Source organism: Sarcophilus harrisii, chromosome 1 (genome assembly GCF_902635505.1).
Source record: "Sarcophilus harrisii chromosome 1, mSarHar1.11, whole genome shotgun sequence".
NCBI lineage: Eukaryota > Metazoa > Chordata > Mammalia > Dasyuromorphia > Dasyuridae > Sarcophilus > Sarcophilus harrisii.
The window spans coordinates 150,052,287-150,067,404 of NC_045426.1; the positions used below are offsets into that span (position 1 = coordinate 150,052,287).

At 33.0% G+C, this 15,118-nt stretch overlaps 1 long non-coding RNA gene across 1 annotated transcript in view; it reads right to left on the reverse strand.

Moving 5' to 3' along the window:
• Positions 1 to 15,118, reverse strand: part of LOC116420899 — a 400,151-nt gene that overhangs the window by 237,516 nt on the left and 147,517 nt on the right. Inside the window, exon 2 of the long non-coding RNA XR_004231347.1 lies at positions 243 to 302. This is a non-coding gene — a long non-coding RNA (uncharacterized LOC116420899). The remainder of the gene's footprint in view (positions 1 to 242; positions 303 to 15,118) is intronic.

Below are 15,118 nucleotides of genomic sequence, written 5' to 3' on the forward strand. Positions count from 1 at the left end.
ACCTTGCACTTAGCACATGCTCAATAGCTTTCAATTGATTGGTTTCCAGCATCACCTGGAAATATATAAAGAGCCTCTACTCAGCCATTCTTCACACTAATATCACATCCATGTTCAAATTTTGGGTATCTTGACCTAAGTTACCAGCTACCTGGACTGCTGATGTAGTTCTTTGGATCTGACATTTATACCTGGATGCCCATACTTAATTTCTGGTGCTTTTATGCTGCTCCAAATCTTACCTGATCACCAGCTTGGTCCTGCCCTTTGGCCACTGCAGAGTCAATTGTAGGCCTTATGATCTAATTATGAGACAAGAGAGAGAAGGTAGAATTACTTGACTTTTATTTTGCTTTTTTTTCTTCACAAACTTTTTCATTTATTTAACAATAAAGCAAAAATAGTTAATAAACATTTGAAACCCAAGATAAATGATGCAATACTAAGACACCATGTCTTATCATCATCTGAATTATTTGCTCAAATCAAAGATCCCAGTACAACCCTGGTGTGAGACATGAAATCTAAAGTACATGTCCCATCTACTCAAGCCTGAGTCCAAACTCAAGCTGTCTCTTTCATATTTGTTCTTGCCTAATCATAGATAAATAAGTACATATATTAAATTGAATGCTGACTTGGAAAATACTTTGTTTTTTTTGTTTGTTTCTTTTTTGTTTTGTTATTTTAATTTTTATTTATTTTATTTTTAATTTTAAAAATTAACAATTAATTATTTAATAATTAACTGTTATAAAATTATGTATATTATAATTGTATATTATATAATTAAATAATAAAAATGAAATTAATAATTTAATAAAAGCACTTCCATAACATAGTATAAGAAGTTATTTTGAAAATTGAAGATATTTGGAGTTTGGGGGCCTATTAAAATAGAACAAGATTTTTGGATAGGATAATCACTGATAAGATAACTAGCACAAATGACTCTTTTACCAACTAACTTGTATCAGAAGTTGAACAGCGCAGAGAAAAGTTTAATTTAAAATATCTAAATTAGCAGTCCTACAAACTTCTTTCTAATCTGATTCATATTAAGTATTATACTTCCAGCAGATTGTAATAATTGGAAAAATTAAGTTACTGAGTCCCATTTTAAGTCATTCTATTAATGCTTGTTTTGAGTGGATTTTTTTCTTTTTGTTTGTCTTAAATTTAGCATTTCTTTTATGTATACGAATTAACTACCTGACCCATACAGATATGAAGTACTTGAAATACATGAAGTACTTTTTATAGGAAAAATCTATATTTAAGTCATAGTCCAAGCTATAAGTAAAATTGTCCCTGAGACACCAAGGTAGGGAGTTTAATGAGCTTGAGATTTCCCAGAATTATACCAGACCCAAACTATATGCCTGGTTACAGAACAGGGAGCAGACATAGTAACACAAATTCCTGTGATTCTAGCAGCAATTCCTTATTGTTAATATTTGTTATTCTGGGCTTCAAAATGCAGTTCAAAGAACATCTGCTCAGCAAAGCTGAGAAGCAGAACATTCATCCGCTGGACTAGAAATATTGTATTTGTTCAAAAACTGTTCAAGGAAGATGGTGAATTTCTGAAACCTTAAATCAGGTACAGTATATTGCCAAAGCCTGCACTCAGAGGCTTGTGGATAATTTTGCAAATAATAATCAGACTAAAAATTAAATTGTCATCTTTCATTTAAAAATCTCATAGAAAATAGAGAACCCAAAATATATTTATTACATCAACACATTATCCTTGTTTGACAAGTACACATCAAATGCCTAAAGGGTACACGGCTTACTACTTATTCAGGCTTCCAGCCTTGAATTTAGTGAGTCTTTTATGTAAAGCAAAAAGGTACTTAATAAAATATTCCTTGATGACAATGATGATCATTATAGATGGTCAAAGGATTTCCTTCAATAAAAAAAAAATGAGCCCCTTCAAGGAGTTTACAATATGATAAAAAAAAAGAAGGTACAAAAACAAATAACTGAATGAATGAAACATAAGAAAACATTCAGTTTGTACTCCAAGGAGGCAAGATGTCATCAAACACACTGCTTTTAGCAACACTTAAAGAAAAGAACTCCCATATATCAAACTGGAGCAGCTACGAGCCTAGATAATAAAGCAGAAGATTTTTTTTTCTTCCAATGAATTTATTGGAGCTTTTCATAAAGGTTATGATATGTATTATAAAAAGTACATCGATGTGGAAAAAAGGAAGCACTGGAAGTTTTTCTATAGGGTGTTTGCTGCTTATATCCTCCCCGACTATTGGATTACTTACAAAGAGTTCAAACATGAAGAAAAACAAAAATATCACTAAAAAATAAAGATACCTCAGAAGATAAATTTCACTCCTAACCTTTGAAGATTTTTGCCAATGTAACTCTCCTTGGTTTTTATTATTTGATGTTCTAACTAAGGCCAAAAGTCCAAAGATAGAAGATATTTTTTTAAAGAAAAATAGAGCATATTTACAGCCAATTACAGGTGAACAGAATTAAACATAGAAGTTAGGAGTTCTTAACTTTGTGTTATAACATAGACTCTTTGAAAATAATTGAAGGAAATGCTAACTTTCAGTTAGAAACTGGTGAAAATCAAAATGTATTTTTTTTTCCTATTCAAGTTCATGAATTCCCAAAATATTTATCCATAGACCCACTAAGGGTCTATAGGTCACAACTTAAAAATCCTTGACTTAAAGGGTAATTAATTGGGAAAATGGAGAGATGCTCAGGATTTGAGTATTTTTCAAAACCATTCAGGTTCTACTGACAAGTTTTCTTTTAAGTCCATAGTAAGGCACAGAAGTAACAAGAAAGGCTCAGACATTCAAGTTGAGGTGACAGCATATTTGAGAAAACAACATGTCACACCATTAATTGTTGTGAATTGTCTTTCAGAACTGAATTTCAGAATCAAAGCTGGGATGCCACTGAAAAGAGCAAAATGAGATAGTTACTGTCTTCCCTTCCCCTCCACCCCATATGCTGAGATGAATGTTCCTTATACTGAATCTTTCCTTGGCAAGCAGTTGGTGGAGACAGGAGTAATCCTATAACTAATTAAGTCTTCCAATTAGATAACAGTTGCCGTTCTATATAGTATAGTGTATGGTTCAGAAAAAGTCCCTGTCGGATAACATGATTTTCTACATAGTATTAGGGGAACTGATAAATTGATGATGATTCTGACAATAGTGTAACTGCCATGTGACTTGTCAAAACTTAGGAGCATCCACAGTCAGAATTTTAACAAGTTGGGTTTTATGAATACAACATTTTTTAAAAACTCAGTAGGAAACTAGAAGGACCTTTGTAGTTTCAGAACATTGTGAGAAAAAGTTAGAAGGGGGTCCAAAGTCCTTTAGTGAAGATAGACTAAGGCTGTACTGTTATATTCTATCTCCATGATTCCATCAACCAAGAATTGACTGGGCATCTATTATATGCCTTGTACTGGGAGCTACCACAGCATGAGTGTAAAACTCTTTGGAGCATGCATGATTCAGGATCCCCACCACAGAACAGACTTACCTTCTGACTGTTTCCTATTGGCTAGAAGGCTCCCTTTAGTTTGTTATAAATGTACTCTAGCAGAAGTTCTTAATTTGGGATCCTCACCTACAGATTTCAAGAGGGTCAACGAATTTGAAGGCAGGAAAATGACATTTTTATTTTAATATGATTGGTCTCCTTTACAATCTTATATATTTTATGCGTTCAAAATCATGTTTCTGAATAAGGCTCCATAAAAGAGTTTGCCAAAGTCTGTCTGTCTGTCTGTCTGTCTGTCTCTCTCTCTCTCACACACACACACACACACACACACACACACACACACACATATTAAGAATCATTACCTTAAAGAGATAATCTTCACCCCTCAAATCTTTTTACCATAGAATATTGGTAAATGATTCCCTTATACCGATGATCTCCAATGGGGCCTGGGTCCAGTGTAGGGACTGAAACCTTACCCCAAGGACTGTGTGATCATCCAGTTAAAGGATAGGAAGATGAGTTTCATCTTGCCCTCCTAGCAATATCCAATCACTGTTCTTGACTCTAACACTATCATCCCAGTTCTCCCTCATTTTACCTCTCTGTCTTCTATACAAACTTCCTACTTTTCCACTTTTGAATCAATAATGACCCTAATGACAATAATCAAAACAATGATTTGCTATCACCAAAACACCTACAGGAGCAGTTCCCTACTAAATACTAGAAAAATTCCTGTATTTATCCCCTAATTTCATTCCAGTCATCCAGTAATTATAGCAAGCAATTGGCAAGTGACCACCATGTGAGAGTCCCCCTTTCCTTTTTTGACTTTAGATGGGAAAAATTAGGTTGTACAGGAAGAACAGGCATAATTAAGTTGTGAAGGATGAAAGCTGTCACCATGAAATCCCCCCCCCCCCGCTTTCCACAGTCCATCTTCTCTTTCAGACTTGCTTATTATTATAAAAAGAATCACCTTCCTTTTAGTCACTCGGGTTTTACAGCCTCAGTGTCATCCATAAGTCCTCATTCTTCCTGTATCCAATTTATTGACAAATTTTGTGGTTTCTTCTTCTATGACAGCTTTCATATTTATCCCCTTCCCTCCATCCACAAAGCCATCACCTCCTTCAGATTTTCATCACCCTCCTCCCACCCCCAGCTGGACTATTTTAATAATTTCCTAACTAGTTTCTATGCCTCACCTTCTTGTTCTTTAATACGTCATAAGTTTATAGCCTTGGCAAAACTTCTCAAAAGGAAAGATAAATACCTGAAAGAGATCTGTGACAATCTCTAGTAAAACAAAACAAAACAAAACAACAAAAAAAGAAGGAACTTCTAATAGCCATGGTAATAAAACGCTCAAGCTAATCGTTTTCAGTAAGCAAAGAGAGAGGGAACATGATAATGACTTTGTCTTGAATAGAGAAAGCACTAATATTAATGAGAATTTAATCTCAGAAATATGAGGTTAGTATCCTGGGGGTGTATGCAAAAAGTAACTTCTTAAATTAGCCAATGTGGTTTCTTCTTCTATGACAGCTTTCATATTTCAGTGACTTTTGCCAAGTGACTTTTCCTTAAGTTTATTTCTGATCATTCCACTTTCCAGACTCTAGTGGTTCCTGTTAACTCTAGAATCAAACATAATCCCCTCTTTCATTATTTTCATAATTTCAATATGAGTGTGTTTTTTCTACCATCTATCAGTATAGTAGTCCATATATAACTTACAAATAAACAGGAGGAGAGGTGGGGGAAAGGGAAAGAGGCAGAATAGGAGGGAGAGAAATAGAGAGAGAAAGGTTGCTTGAACAATGTTTTGTTTGGTTTATGAGGAATATGTGAACAAAAACATATAAAAACCACAATCTTTAAGGAAGCTAATGTATAATCACCAGATACATGGAAGTGATGTTATTACACCAAGGAATACCATGAGGTTTTTATGCAACCAAAACTTAGATACAGTCTTATGACCTTGAAAAAGTAATTTAACTTTCTCTAAGCTTCAATTTCTTCATCTATGAAATGAGGAGGCTAGACTAGCTGACCTTTAAAACCCTTTGTAACTTTAAATCTTTGACTCTAAGGCTATAAACTTATGATCAGTATAACTCTAAAGATGCTTTAATTATGCTATAGGATTAGAATTGGATCAAAATGGGTTCAATGGGTCCATTTCTAATTTATAATTGCTCTTGCCATTTGACTCAAGGCATCAGAATAAATAAGCAGAAGGCTCTGCTGTTTTTACCTCCTCAGTCCCCAGGAGCTTTGAAATGGCTCAAGAAAGATCCCAACTCTCCATAACATCCCAGTGAGGAGTCTTCAACACCAGAGGCTAATTTAAGAAGTTACTTTTTGCATACACCCCCAGGATACTAACCTCATATTTCTGAGATTAAATTCTCATTAATATTAGTGCTTTCTCTATTCAAGACAAAGTCATTATCATGTTCCCTCTCTCTTTGCTTACTGAAAACGATTAGCTTGAGCGTTTTATTACCATGGCTATTAGAAGTTCCTTCTTTTTTTGTTGTTTTGTTTTGTTTTGTTTTACTAGAGATTGTCACAGATCTCTTTCAGGTATTTATCTTTCCTTTTGAGAAGTTTTGTATTTTTTTTAACCTGTGTATGTCTTTATTTTATATTACTTATCAATCTTGAAAATGGCCAAGACTGTGTATCTCTCTCTCTCTCTCTCTCTCTCTGTGTGTGTGTGTGTGTGTGTGTGTCTGTGTATGACAACTATTCTCTTTCTGGACTGTTTATTTTCTCTGCATCAACTAGACTTTCCAAGACAGACCAAGATAGACCATACTGGGAACTGTATCTCCCCCATTGTATAGCATAGAAACCTGTATATTACAGGTATTTAATAAATTTTTTATATGGAATTAAATAGAAACTATTTCTACTAGATAATGTGTCTATTTGGTTTTTTTTTTTTTTCTCAAAATAAGTTTTATTGATATGGTGGTTGGATTAAAATAATTGGATTTAAAATAATGGATTAAATGGCATGGAAGGTCTCTTTTAGTCAAATTTATATTGACGATCCTATTCAACCTTTTTCATTTTTATACCTCAGTTCTTTCTGGGAATCTTCCCTAAGTCTCCCTTGCAACAATGAAACTATGTTTTACTTGAGGACTTTATTAATGTTTATTATGTTGCCATCCTCTACTAAAATACTTTTCTAACTCCCTTATTACTGTAGATTATCAGTTGATTATTTGCATTTCTGTATGGTGTGTGTGCATATTTGTACACATACATATAGAAACTTAACTTCTCAGTCCAACATCACATTATTTGCCTGACAGCCTGTGCTTAGCTTTAAGAGGAAAGGGAGATTGACCCGAATTAAAGCTATCTATTCTCTGTTTCAAAGATTTCCTTTTCATCAGTGTCTAGGCAGCTGTCAAATTAATCAGCACAGCTGTTCTCCAAATGAATCCTAAAGAGGTTTCTAGCAGTGCCTTTATCCAGAGCAGTAGATGGTTTATTATCCTAGGGTGAGCTAGAAGAAACTACTACAGCTGACCTGGCCAGTCTACAATTTGCCATCAGGAAAAAGTCCAATAGACTTGTGGGAAGAAAGAGTTCACATCATCTTGGACCTCATGACCCAGAATGATAAAAGGCAAATATGTAGGCAGGAAGCTACCTTAACGCTCTTGGCCATGACATTGTGAGATACCACTTTCTCTTTTTCTCATTAGAATTTGTCTGTGTGCAATGGGTACACCAGCATCCATAGTACCTAGTATAATGGGAAGTTTGGGAATTGCACATAAGTAGTCACCAACATAGCTTCTGGATTCATTATTATTAATTCAGTGGCTATGCTGATTCAGATGGGAGTGGAATATGGGATACACATAAAGACTCAATGAAAACAGTAACTAAGGACAAAGAAATGAAAAGGGAAAGGAAATGAACATCAAGAAGGTAGAGGAAAAAGAAAATAATACAAAGAGAGCACCAGCAGCTGAATTTAAAAAATATTTCCTGGTTGAGAAAGAAATACAACAGCTGAAATCACTATAATGAGAGGTGAGAGAGAATTGCCAAGAGGAACAGAGTTTCAGAGACCATGTGATCCATGTCACTGAATTCAGGGTGGCTCCTATCTCATACAATGACCTAACTCCATAAATAAAAGATATATTCAAACCTTCTATCAGGAAGTCATTCATCCAGGTGCCTGAACTACCAAAAAGAGGGGGAAGGGGGGGAAATATTTCATATCACTTATAAATGTGGAGACAGATGTACAATGAATGACTTTTAGACATTTGCTTTCAGTAAAGCTAGGTGGTATATTAGAGCACTGATCCTGGAGTCAGGAGGTCGTGATTTCAAATTCAACTTCAGACACTAATTGTATGGTCCTGGATGAGTCACTTAACTCTGCGGGGGGGGGGGGGGGGGGAGGAAGCATTGTTTTCAAACTGATTTTTTATTGTAAAGAAATGTCACTCCTTACACATAAAGTAGTAGGCCTTTAATTAACATTTAATTAATACCAATAATAAACAATGCATACTGGGTCATCTTTTTCTGTTTGTTCAACTTTGTATTCCAAACTCATATGTAAAATGGGATTAGCACTTGTAAAATATATCTCATAAGATTATTAATTCTAAGGCTGTTATGAGACTCAAGCAAGATAAGTTACTTAAAGCAATTTTCATATTTTTAAACACAATATAAATATTGACTAATCTGTACCTTACCACCTTTAATTTCTATTAATTAAAAAGTTACAGGATTAAGAAGAAAATAAATGGAATATATGGGCTAGAGGACTAGCCTCGAATCATTTAAGTCTGTATTCAAATATTACTTCCATCATATACTAGCTGTGTAACCAAGACAAGCATCCTAACCTATTAGTGCTGCCAGACAACACTTTAGGATTATGGATGCAGATGTGCTGTCAGTCTATATTGTTGAAGGAAGCTTCCATCCTATGAGTATCCTACATGTATGAAATTTTAAAAAATCACTTCAAATGAGGATATATGGTTTCAAAATATGTATTCTCATTTAGTCATACTTACCCCAATCATTTAACTAATAGGTCCCTAAAATAATTAGTTTTATTTTCAATCTAAATATTTTTAATTTTCTACTTAAAACTTAGATTATAAATCATTTCCATAATATGGTATAACAAGATGATTGTACATGAAATTGTAAACCTATTATACCTTTTAAATATATAATAAAGTTATCATCATACAAATTTATGTTTTCCTCTTTTTCTTCCTCCTTCTCTCCAGAGATGGTTACCATTAGCCACAAATATGTATATGTGCATATGTGTGTGTTTACACATATATATGTGTGTATATATGTATGTATTCATGTAGATAAACACATATATAAATGTAAAACCTTTCTATACATCTATTTGTCAGTTCTTTCTCTGGATGCAGATAACACCTTCCTTTACATGTTCTTTGTAGTTAATTTGGGTATTTATAATCATTTAAATGACTTGTTTGCTAAAAATTGTTCTTAAAACAACATTACTATTATTGTATTTAACATACTGTATACTGTATACAATTGTATATAAGTGTAGTAGCAGAGAGGTGGGGAGCCTGCTGGGTTGTGGACACTGGTAGAAGAGCACAGTTCTGCTCATTTCACTCTTCATTATTCCATGCAAATCCATCCATGTTTTTTCTAAGGCCATCAAGCTCATCATTTCCAATGGCATAGTAGTATCCCATTCTTTTAAAATTCTGAGTTTGAGGAGCATTCTGGGAAGGTAATGCAAAAGGTCAGAAAACTTTCAGCTCTCCAAATTTTCTTCACAGAAAAATACAGAACATTGCTTCAGAGGGACTGTAGAAAAGCTGAAATAAACAAGTCAGGCTAAAACAGTTCTTTTTCTAAGATAGTCTAAAAAAATTCTAGGAAAGACCTGAATTCCAGGGATAGAAGTTCTACCTGAGTAAAGTACAATCACCTACAAGCCAACTGCAGAATGAACAAACAACAAGTCCTGGGGCAGCTAAGTTTGGAAGGCAACCTCAGCCTTAGAAACTTTCATCTCATGGACAGTGTGGGATCTGACAATGGAACAAAAGAATCTTCTGTTGTCAAGGGACAGACACAACCCAGGTGGGGCTGCCATTGCAGGGGAGGAGCTACCACACATCTGGTAAGTGTAGTAATGAGGGGTGGGGACCCTGCTGGCTATGGGCACCAGCAAGAGAACAAGATCTCTGTTTTAGTTCTAGGGAAGAACTTGCAGCCCCCAGAGGGATGGCAAGTAGTAAGATCAGAGGTGGAACTGTATGACCAAGAACTTTAGCCATGGCTAAGGAATAGAGGTGAGAACCCGCGGTTGAGGCCTGGAACAGACTTAAATAATAATAAAAAGGACCTAATGCTTTGGGAATTATTCCCCATAATTTGAGCCTACAACTTAATAATACTAATAAATAAGTAAATAGATGGATAGATAGATAAATGAATAAATAAATAAAAATGAGCAAGAAAAGGAAAAAGAATTCAACCATAGAAAGTTACATGGGGATAGGTAAGATCATGTTTCATATTCAGAGGAAGAAAATAGAGCTAAAAAAGATATTCTTTTTTTTCAATGAATAATATCAATATCAAATGTTCCCAAGCTCAAAAAAAAAAATTCTTGGAAAAATGTAAATGCACATCAAATAAGGGAGACTGAGAAAAAAATAGGAGAAAAAATGAGCAATCAAAGAAAATAAAGAAATTATGAAAAGATCAACCAACTTGAAATAAAGAACCAAAAACTGCATATGTATATAATTCCAAGATCTGTGGTCTTTTATTGTGGAAGAACTCAAAAAAAAACTTTAAAAATCAAATGAGAATGATTGAGGAAAAACTGAGAATAAAAATAATCCAAGAAAAACAAGAAGATTATGAAAAATTTATCAACCAGATAAAGAGATGGAGTCTTAAAAGAGAAAATAATTCTTTGAAATTAGAATTGGGCAAAGAAGAACCAGTGAAGTTATAAAAGTTAAAAAAATAACAAAATATAAAGAATGATAAGATAGAAAAGAATGTTAACCATTTTATAAGAAAAACAACAGATCTAAAAAATAGGTCAAGAAGAGAAAATATAAAAATAATTACACTACCTGAAAGTTGTGAGCAATAAAAGAACCTTGACACAATAATGCAAGAAATAATCAAAATGTCCTAGAGTAACAGAATATGAGGGGAAATGAAAACTAGAAAAAACACCATCTCAAAGAGATGCTGTGATGAAAACACATTAAAAAAAAACTCATATAAAAAGAATTAATAATCCAAGCAGTAAACCAATGAGATCAAAATACCAACGCAATATCATTTTCTGTCCTCTAGGATTGTTACAAAAAAAGGCACTTTGTAAACCTTAAGGTACTATTACAGATAAGAATCATGATTATCACTGTTAACATCATCCCCCTTAGTCATCTCCCAGTAAGCAACTCAATTACCAAATTCTCTTTCAGCAGCTTTGGATTGGCAGACATGAGAGCAAAAATATAGAAAGAAAACTATAGATCAATATCTCTAAAGAATGTTATAAAAATTTTACATGAAAGAATATAGCAAGGCGATTAGAGAAATATATTACAAAGATCTTGAAATTGAGTGGGATTTATACCAGGAATGAAGAGTTTATTCAATATTTTAAAAAACTATCAGTATAACCCGCTAAAAAAATCATATAATTATATCAATAAATCCTTTAAATAATAAATCCTTGTTTTTAATAAAATACAACAGCCATTCCTATTAAAAATACTGGAAAGCATAGGAATCAGTAAAGCTTCTCTCACAGTGATAGGTAGTATCCACCTAAAACCAAGAGTAAACATCTGTCTGTAATGAAGAGAGGATAGAAGTCTTCCCAGTAAAATCAAGAGTATAACAACATATCTATTATCAATAGTATTATTGAATATTGTATTAAAATTAGACAAGAAAAAGAAACTGAAGGAATAAAAACAGGCAACAAGAAAATAAAATTATTCTTTTCAAATGAGATGATAATATATTTATAGAATCCTAGAGAATCAATTGAAAAACTAGTTGAAACAATTAACAATATAGCAAAATTGCAGAATATAGAATAAATACACAAAAATCACCAGTATTTCTATATATTATCAAGAAAATCCAGTAGGACAAGATCTATAAAATATTTGGAAATCTATCTGCCAAGACAGATCTAGGAACTATATGAACATTATTACAAAATACTTTTCACACAAACAAAAACAAATCTAAACAAATTGAGAAACATTAATTGCTCATGGGTAGGTTTAGCTAATATAATAAAACATTTAATTAACTTACTATTCAGTACCATATCAGTCAAACTAATGAAGAATTATTTTATTGAACTAGAAACCTACTAAAAATTCATCTGGGGAAGACCTGAAGGTCAAGAATATCAAGGGAATCAATGAAAATAACAATATGTGGAAGAAGGCTCCCAACAGTACTAGATATCAAACTATATTCCAAAATGGTATTTTTCTAAACAGTTTGGAAATGGCTAAGAAATAATGTAGTGGATCAGTGGAATGGATTAGGTATAAAGTAAACACAGCAGCAAATGATGATACTAATCTCATATATGATAAAAGATCACAAAAATTCCTGAGAAAACTGGAAATCAGTTTGATAGAAACTAGGTAGAGACCAAGATCTCAACCTGTGGACCAAATCAAAGTCAAAACAGGTAAATTATTTAGACATAAAACATGCTATAATGAATAAATTAGGGGAGCATGAAAAACGTATCTTTAGATCTATGGATAATGTAAAAGTCTATGACCCCACAAAAGGTAGAGAAGATCACAAGAACTAAAATGGATAATTTTCATTACCTGAAATTAAAAAGATTTTGCACAAACAAAACCAGTTCAGTCAAAATTAGAAGGAAAACAGGAAACTGAGGGTAGAGTAGACTTACAGTAATTTTCTATGAAAAAGGCCTCATTTCTGAAATGGGAAAATAGGGAACTGAGCCAAATTTATAAAAGAAAGATAACATTTCCAAATTGATAAATGATCAAAGAATATAAACAAATAGTTTTCAGGGGGAAAAAGAAAGCTATCAATAGTCACATTAAAAAATGTTCTAAAGCAGTATTGATGAGAGAAATGCAAATTTTAAAATCTCTGAAATACTTTCTCACAGTTATCATATGGCTGACATGACAGAAAAGGAAAATGATAAATGTTGGAGAAGATGTGAAAAAATAGGTTCACTAATGTACTGTTGTAATTGTAAAATAGTCTAACTATTCTGAAAAACAATTTGCAATTATACTCCAAAGTCTATAAAACTATGCATACTTCTCAGTTCAACAATATTAATACTAGGTAAGTACCTCAAAAAGATCAGAGAAAAACTTTTTTGTAGTGGCAAAAAAATTATACATTAAAGGGTTTCCCATTAATTGTGGAATGACTAAACAAGTTGTGATATATGATTTTGATGAAATATCATTGCAGTAGGAAGTGATGAGGGGGAGAGTTTCAGAAAAAAACCTGAAAATACATATGAACTGATATGAACAAAGTGAAGTGAGCAAAACCAGGAGAAGATTTGTACACAGTAACAACATTGTAATTATGATCAACTGTGACTCAGTTATTGTGATCAAGATAACCAAATTCTATAGGAACCATGATGAAAAATGTCCTTTATATCCAGATAGAGAATTGATGAACTTTAAACACAAACTGAAATGTACTTTCCACCCACTTTTTTATGTTTCTTATTTGTTCCTTTGGGGTTTTGGAATTGTTGGTAGTGTTTTGTTTTGTTTTGTTTTTGTAACACAGGCCAACATGGAAATGTTTTGCATGATTTCATATATGGTTAATATCACAGTGCTTGTCTTCTCAATGGATAATAGGAGAGAGGAAGATAATTGGAAATCATTTTTTTAAAATGAATGTTAGAAATAAAATGCTTTGCTAACTTAAAAAATAATTGGTAGGTATGTTTCCATGACCATCCAGCTTTATAACTACTTATGTTCTCCAGTCCAACTGAGATCAGTCAGAGGAGGAAGGGCCATAGGCAACAATTTTCAAACTGTAAGTTGCTATTATTTGGCTATTTCAGTCATTTCCAACTTTTCATGAGCCCATTTGATGTTTTCTTAGGAAGGATACTAGAGTGGTTTGCCATTTGTTTTTCCAGATGATTTCACAAAGGAGAAAAACTGAGGCAAATAGGGTTAAGTGATTACCACTTAACAGGGTTAAGGGTTACACAGATGGTAAGTATTTGAGGATGAACTCAAAAAGATGATTCTTTGTGATTCCAGGATTCCCAATTATGCCACCTATCTAATTGGGCACTGAATGACTGATTCTGCCTATGCAAAGTAACATCAGTTAATTTTGTAACAAAAAAAAAAAAAAAACATTTTCTCTCTGGGTGCTCCAAAAATGATATCATTTTTTAGTCTTTACCAAAACATGAGAAAATTGCCTAGAAACCCTCTAACTTCTCTAATTATTTTTATTCCTAGGTACTTTGGGCTAATTCTTCTCTTTTCACAAGGCCCAAACCCTTTCTTCAAAAGCCAAAACTATCACTCCAGTTAATCTTAAAAGAAAAAAAATCCACCAGCTAACCTAAGATTCTTTCTTAATCCATCTAATTTATTTGATTTCATGAAGTATTTCTGTGCCAGGAAGCAATACATTAATGAAGTTTTCCTTCTTAGTTTCTAATTCAAGAATTAGTTGGAAATGAAATCTCAGATCAATCAAGGTCTAGACATATCCTGGATATAAGATGGAGAGATGGGGAGAGGTGAGAAGAAAAATGGTTAGATTTTTTTTAATTTTTATGTAATTTTAAATTTTATTTTACTTTTTAAAAATTAGTATTTTCCCTCTTTTACCTTTACTTTAACTGAAGAAAAAAAAAAGAAACTATGTCAGTATGTGAGTAGTATGCTTCATCATCAGTCCTTCCAGGTTCATTTTCCCTCCTTTAAATCAATCTGCATCAAATAATCATTTCATTTTTTTCTGTTATATCCTATTTGTTGTTCTCTGCATTTAGTGGCCTTCAACTGATGCAACAAATAATCAGAAGACCAAAAGTATCATGGGATCCTTTGACAATTTCACACTTGAATTCCTAATCTTGACTGTTACTGTCAATGCAATTAAAGATAACGTTATCTTTTTTAGCTGTCATATCCCACAGTAGTTGACTCATACTGAACTTGTAAGTATAGTAAAATCCTTAGCTTTTCCAACTCATTACAAATTAGCTACAGCATGCTCTCTTATACTGGTAAAGATGCTTGTTTTTAACACATTTATTAATTTACATATATTCCTTTTAAATTTCATTGTTCAATTACCTAGATTATGATAGGAAGAAGACAACTCCTACAGCTTTGTCTTCAGGACATATATCATGGAGAGAAATTAGAAGCAGACAATAAACTAGGCTCAGAATTGAATAGAAGCAGGAAAGTCCACTGGCTTATTTCTGGGAAAGTATGAAGTGTTTTTAATGACCCCAAATATTCCTGAAACAAAATTCCAT